Raw genomic sequence first — 6,169 nt, forward strand, 5'->3', positions numbered from 1 at the left:
ATCACGTTTATTATTCTTGTTGCTTTTATTTTTGAGTTGAAAGCCTTGAGGAGGGTTTACTTTTTATTGCAAGCAATTCACCTCCCTCTTGCCGGTCCCCGCTGCAACAACAGATACTTGCAAGGTCCAACAAGATGGAAGTATCAAATAAAAATTTGTCATCAACAATGAATTTCCAATGTACTTTTGCCACAGTAGTATTATGCTTAAGGAGTCATCAACAAAGTATGTAGTTCAACATAGTAAAAATTTAAATGCAATTGTAAAAAGAAAAAATAATAAATTATAGGATTAGACAAGGAAATTAAACTAGCAAATGAAACAAACACAAGTATAAAATTTAGGGCATCCCAACAAATATCAGATATTCCTTGGACGGTAGAAAAATGCTAGGTAAAATGTTAAAGATGTAAACTCATCCTTACCACCTTGCATACATGGAGACTGTAAGATAGGAGGAAGAACAAGATTGAGTCATGGAATATAGATGAAAACCATAAGGAGAGAACAAACAAGAAATTTGTAGAGCAACTCATAAGATACAAAAGGTCATCATCTAACAATTCACAAAGAGATAACTTCCACATTGTCAGTCCTTGCATAATTCGGAACTAAATAAGCTACTCACACAACCCAACCATTATTAATTTTGGACCACAAAGAAACATACCAAGAAACACTGTTTGACACATGTTTGGCAACCATTTTTTAGGAAAAGGAAGTAGAAGTCCTGACCATAGATAACACATGGTTGCCAAACAAAATTATAAGGATACCACGACTTTACCTATAACTAAATTCACAAAATGTTTAATCAGCAAGATAACACATGGATGTATATTAGGTATTAACATATCAAAGCAAAAGATGAGAACAAAGAGAGGCAATAAATAAGGAAAATGTTAGCTAATTCTGCTCATGGTAGAAATGCAAGAATGAAGTATTGAGCAAAGGAGATAGCTAGCTGTGAACAAACAAATTATTGGCACTAAGGAATCAAAATCAATAAGTCATGGAGTCACAAACAAAGTGTTCAACCATCTTTTGAAGTCTAGTAATTTATACCTAGTAATGAATATAGTCTAGTACGCAATCCGCCCATTCGGATCATGCTTCGTCAATTTCTTCATTGGAGTAAATTGTTTTCATGAACTGTTAACAAACCTAGATTATATTAGTTACTAACAACAAAATTAATTAATAAAAAATAGTTATTGGCTTCATGTATCACATACAATCTTTCTTGCTGTAATTTTGAATCATCGCCTTCAAATTCACCCTCCTTATTGGCTCGTCTTCTCTTCCAAATAATAGCTCGATTTATATCATCATCATCACATAAATCAGATGCCTACAAAAAATATGAATCATGCCCTGTTCCTACAAAATCATATTAAAAAATAAACCACCAGCTTCAACATACTCACAATTTCGTCAGCGAAATGTGCATATCTTTTACGGGATAGCCGATGAGGGTATACGTTCTGGCTTCTTCTGTTCTTTTGTTCATCACTTACTCTCTACTTAAAAATTAAAATCAATTAAGTTCACTATCAACATTCAATATATATATATATATATATATATATATATATATATATATATATATATATATATATATATATATGCGAACTTTAATGCAAATTGTTTATGGTGTAGAGAAAAAATAGCAATTTATGGAAGGTTCAAGGAAACAAACAGTTAGAGAACTCTTAGCCTTAGAATTACACAAGGAAACAAGTAATGCTATCTGTTAGAAGTATTGTTATAACAATTATCTCTTCTATTAAGAAACAAAGCAAATGGAAGAGAGATAATGTTATCTGAGCCATTTTCAGAAACATATTGCTTGTTTCTACTTCGACTTTATGTTATAACAAAAGTAAAGATTTCAGAAAGGAGTAAAAGTATAAACCCTAGCATCGAGTAGATTTGTGTAAGATAAAAAACCCTTAGTATGGGTTTTTTCAGAAAGTGGAGAACTGGAAATTTTTACACTGACAGCGAATAAATGAATCACACTATGTTAAATAAAGATCCTATTGTAGAACATCAGTTAAGGGCCATTAGGACTATCTTCTAAAAATTAAAATCAAATTTTGAATCTTACCCTGAAGTCGACAGACATGCGAGTTATTACAAAGGAACTCCAATCATCTTGTGAAATACCATAGCCAATCGGTGGATCTTTCAACTCATCCGGTTTATCTAACTTGCTGAAAACAAACTTTTGAGTGAGAAAAGTTTTATATTGACGCCATTTATTATTTGCTGAATGTAAACATCCTTTCCTCCAAGTTGGGTCAATATTGTACGTCAGCTGTAAAAACACACACAAAATTTAACAAGCACGTTAAATATAGCATAATCATTCGAGAGCTAATTTAAATTCTCAAAGCATTCTAACTTACATTCACCGATTCCCATATTAACTCTTTAACATCATTTGACACCTGCTTCCATGATTTGTAAGTTATTGAGATCTTTTCTCAAACGAGAACGCCAATGTAGGTTTGCATTTCACCCGCAAATTCTCCAACTGGCTGCCCAATTTATGAACGAAGACAAGCAAGTAAGGTATGCAGACAACATTTGTATCAGCAGAATTATGTAAAATGGTTCATTTGAACCAATTCAGAATACAATGAAAATAACAAAAACTAATAAAGGTTTAGACTTGTGCATCACAAAGGCAAAAGTGTGAAGCTAATTTTATGAATTAATTGAAATCCTCACCTGTATAAACCAAGGTTAAACGTAGATTTTTTGTCAATAACACTTATAGCACAATTAATCTACTAGCTCAATATCAGTCACGGGACAGTCTTAGCCTACTCTAGGAATGGAATCATAAAGAGAAAAATTCAGTATCTATGTATTTTGATTTAGTAGAACATACCTTGAAATGCTCATATGCTACATCAAGGCGGCAAGCACCCACCATACCAGTTGGAACATTGAGGTGTTTAACATACAAAACTAGAAAAAAGAGAAGTACGTCAGATGGTCCTTCAAACGGTGGAGGAGAATATCGGCATGTGCATACTTTTAGTCACTTGTTCCAGTTTCTTCTCTTACCTGCATCACCTAAATCCATGAAAAATTGGAAAATGGGACCTTTTTTTATCTGAGCCAGTAATCGACTCTAGCATTTTTTTTGATCCACGCAGGAGCTTTGCACAAAAAATGATAATTGACATGATGATTAAAATATACCAAATGATACACATTTTTCCTTCATGATAGTGTGAAAATTAGAATTATTCTTTCATGAATTAAATATATACCATTATTTTATCACCAAAAGAGCAGAATTGTTGGATGATAATTGGTAAAAATGACTTCGAGGATTAAAATTGCTTCTTGACCATAAATCCTAAAGTCGTGAAGTGATAGAGGAAAGGGAAAGTGTTTGACCTGTTGTGAGGAAAGGGATGTCGAACCAAGTGGTGACCGCCATGAGGCCATTGCCGGAGGGATCAAGCATGCTAAAGACTTGCCCCACGAAAGCCGGCCCGCCTCCACCCTTAGAGCTCGACACCAACCCCTCAACCCTCACCCCGGAAGAAAAGCTCCTAATAGCCGAGCCCGACGGCTACGTTGTCCCCTGGTTCATGGTTCCATGAGAAGAAGATCCGGAAGCCGGGAGGAGAAAGGGCAAGGTCATGGAGCGAGGTCCAAGACGAAACGAGGGCCATCACTGCCTTCACTACCGGGGTAGCATTGAAAGGGGAGAAGGGGAGGAGGGAGAAGACGCTGGCGGCGAGGCAGTGCGCTGAGGTAAAGAAAGGTTTCGTTTTTTGAGACAAAATTTATGAACGAAGACAAGACCTAGGTTATGAATCTATCTTGACTATGACTCTGGCACAAATCCAAAGAAGACAAGACCTAGGTTATGAATTGACGGAGTAGGAGTGCCACCTTTGGTGAAGAAATACACCTCATTCGATCAAAAGGTTCCACGAGCGAAAGAAGCAGTAGTGGAAGGTCAAAGGCCTCGTCAAACTCAGAAACCCGCTCACTAGGAAACGAGAGGAGCACATCATCGTGGAGGAAGATCTAGTGGAGGCGTGAAGAGATTGTATGAGGAGAGGGAAAGAAAAATGGCTTAGGTTCGGGAACGCGAAGGAGAAAACACGGCACCAAAAAGAAAACAGCGAGGGAAAGCAAAACAGCGAGGGGGAAAATGACCAAAGTCGATTACAACGGTTTTTTCAAAACTGTTGTCGTAGACGCTAAAAAAGCGCTTAAAGACAACGGATTTAGAAAACCGTTGTAAAATGTATTGTTGATTCAAAAAGAAATTGCTCAATGACAACAGTTTTCCCAAAACCATTGTCTTTTATATCTATAGGGAGTTCAAAGACAACGGTTTTGGCAAAAACCGTTGTCTTTGAGCAAATACGCAATGCTTTCTCTTAAAACCGTTGTCGTAGGGGTGTTATCTTTTAACATTTTTGTTGTAGTGCCTGATCTCGGGATCAAGTCTTGACTCGACCCAGATCAGTCGATCGATCCCACCTGAATCGATCAGCCTTCCAATCTCGATTCTGCTGCTCGGATAGAGTTTCTTCATTCGGTCGATCGATCCCGTTGTTCGGTCGATCGATCCCCAAATCATCTGGTCTGATCAACTCGGTTCAACCATGTCACCGCTTATCCTCGGTTCGGTCAACCGATCCCGAGGTTCGGTCGACCGATCCCTAGGACGAACTCGGTTTGATCTCTGAAAATCTGATCCTAGTACTGGGGTTCGGTTGACCGATAAAGGTCTAATCTAACCCTGCAACAAAGTGCTAATATCTTGCAAAACAGAGTTAGACAAATAACAATTAATTAAGTAAAATAACTTTTGACAGTCTTCGGACTGTCTGGTTCTGACTTCGGATTTCCTCCGGAAACCCTAGGTCAAACCGACGCCTACTGTTCCCTCACAGGGGAATGCGTCCTCACCTATTCTTCTCAGGAGAAGTTATCTGTTGTCAGACCGGTCCTCCAGATCGACTGGACTTTCGCTCAGCGCCCGAGACTTTCGGTCTTCATGCTGGGCGTCCGCTCCACGACCCACCCAGACTTCCACCCGGTCTGCGACCATCAGGATTTCAATCTAGAGTCCCCGACTCTAGGATTTTGCTCGAAATGCTCGACCCGCCTAGACTTTCCACCTAGGGTTACCACCCCCTAGGGGTTTCCAGCTGTCTAACCGCAGCTAGGAGTTTTTATCACCTAGGGTTACCACCCCTAGGACATAGGGTTACTACTCCTAGGGTTTTCTACCTGCCTAGAATCCACTAGGACTTTTGCCTAAGACAACTTAGGATTTTCCTACAAGCTCAATCAACCTTATTAGACAACAAGACATCTTATCTTTTGAATCCTTTTCTATTATCAAAACACAGGTTTGATCGTCTGGTGCTTCCTGTACCAACAATCTTCCCCTGTTTTATTATGGCAACTAGGTTCAAAAGTTAAGTAAATATATAGCAGTTTAATGAAAAATATTTAAAGAAAAATATAGCATTTTCTCACTAAGTATTAGCTCCCCCTTAATTTATCACTCCCCTTAACTTTTGACCATTCTCTCTCCCTTTTCCATATATAAAAAATAATTTAGGGAGGAAAGTTTGTTTGACAAAAAGGTTTTTACTCGGTTTAACTTGGTTGTTTGACAAAATGGTTTTTACTCTGTTTAACTTAAACTCCTCTTGAAGGATAGCACTTAAAAAAAACTTAGCTAATTTTTAAGCGTTGAAAGTGAGTCAACTTTTTCAAAAAACTTAGCTAAACTTAGCTTTGAAAATAATTGCTTTGAAAAATACTTAGTTAAATTAGAAATGCTTTGAAAATACTTATCTTTTTCAAAAAAACTTTGTCAAGTACTTAGGTTTTTGAAAAACTTTTGATAAAAACTTGGCTTTAAAATGATTTTGATAAAAACTTAGCTTTAAAAAGATTTTGATAAAAGCTTAGTTAAGTACTTAGCTTAAAAAGGATTTTGATAAAAGCTTAGTTAAGTACTTAGCTTATAAAATTTTTTGATAAAAACTTAATTAAGTACTTAGCGTAAAAAAAAAAAATCATAAAACCTTAGCTTTTAAAAAGATTTTGATAAACACTTAGCTTTAAAAATATTTTTAAAAAAACTTAGCTAAGTAAAAGATTTCTTTGA

General features: G+C 36.7%; 1 long non-coding RNA gene across 8 annotated transcripts; it reads right to left on the reverse strand.

Moving 5' to 3' along the window:
- Positions 1–991: 991 nt before the first annotated feature.
- LOC122020699 lies at positions 992–3,862 on the reverse strand. 8 transcript variants are annotated; one of them, XR_006122296.1, is made up of 8 exons: positions 3,418–3,862; positions 3,047–3,078; positions 2,900–2,979; positions 2,412–2,543; positions 2,111–2,320; positions 1,428–1,520; positions 1,236–1,351; positions 992–1,152 (listed from the first exon to the last, which is right to left on the reverse strand). It is a non-coding gene; the product is annotated as an uncharacterized LOC122020699 (long non-coding RNA). The 8 variants fall into 8 exon arrangements; XR_006122298.1 differs by lacking the exon at positions 3,047–3,078 and adding an exon at positions 3,079–3,087; XR_006122297.1 differs by having other exon boundaries at positions 3,047–3,087.
- Between the last annotated feature and the right edge of the window lie 2,307 nt (positions 3,863–6,169).

Source organism: Zingiber officinale, chromosome 9A (assembly GCF_018446385.1).
Source record: "Zingiber officinale cultivar Zhangliang chromosome 9A, Zo_v1.1, whole genome shotgun sequence".
Lineage (NCBI taxonomy): Eukaryota > Viridiplantae > Streptophyta > Magnoliopsida > Zingiberales > Zingiberaceae > Zingiber > Zingiber officinale.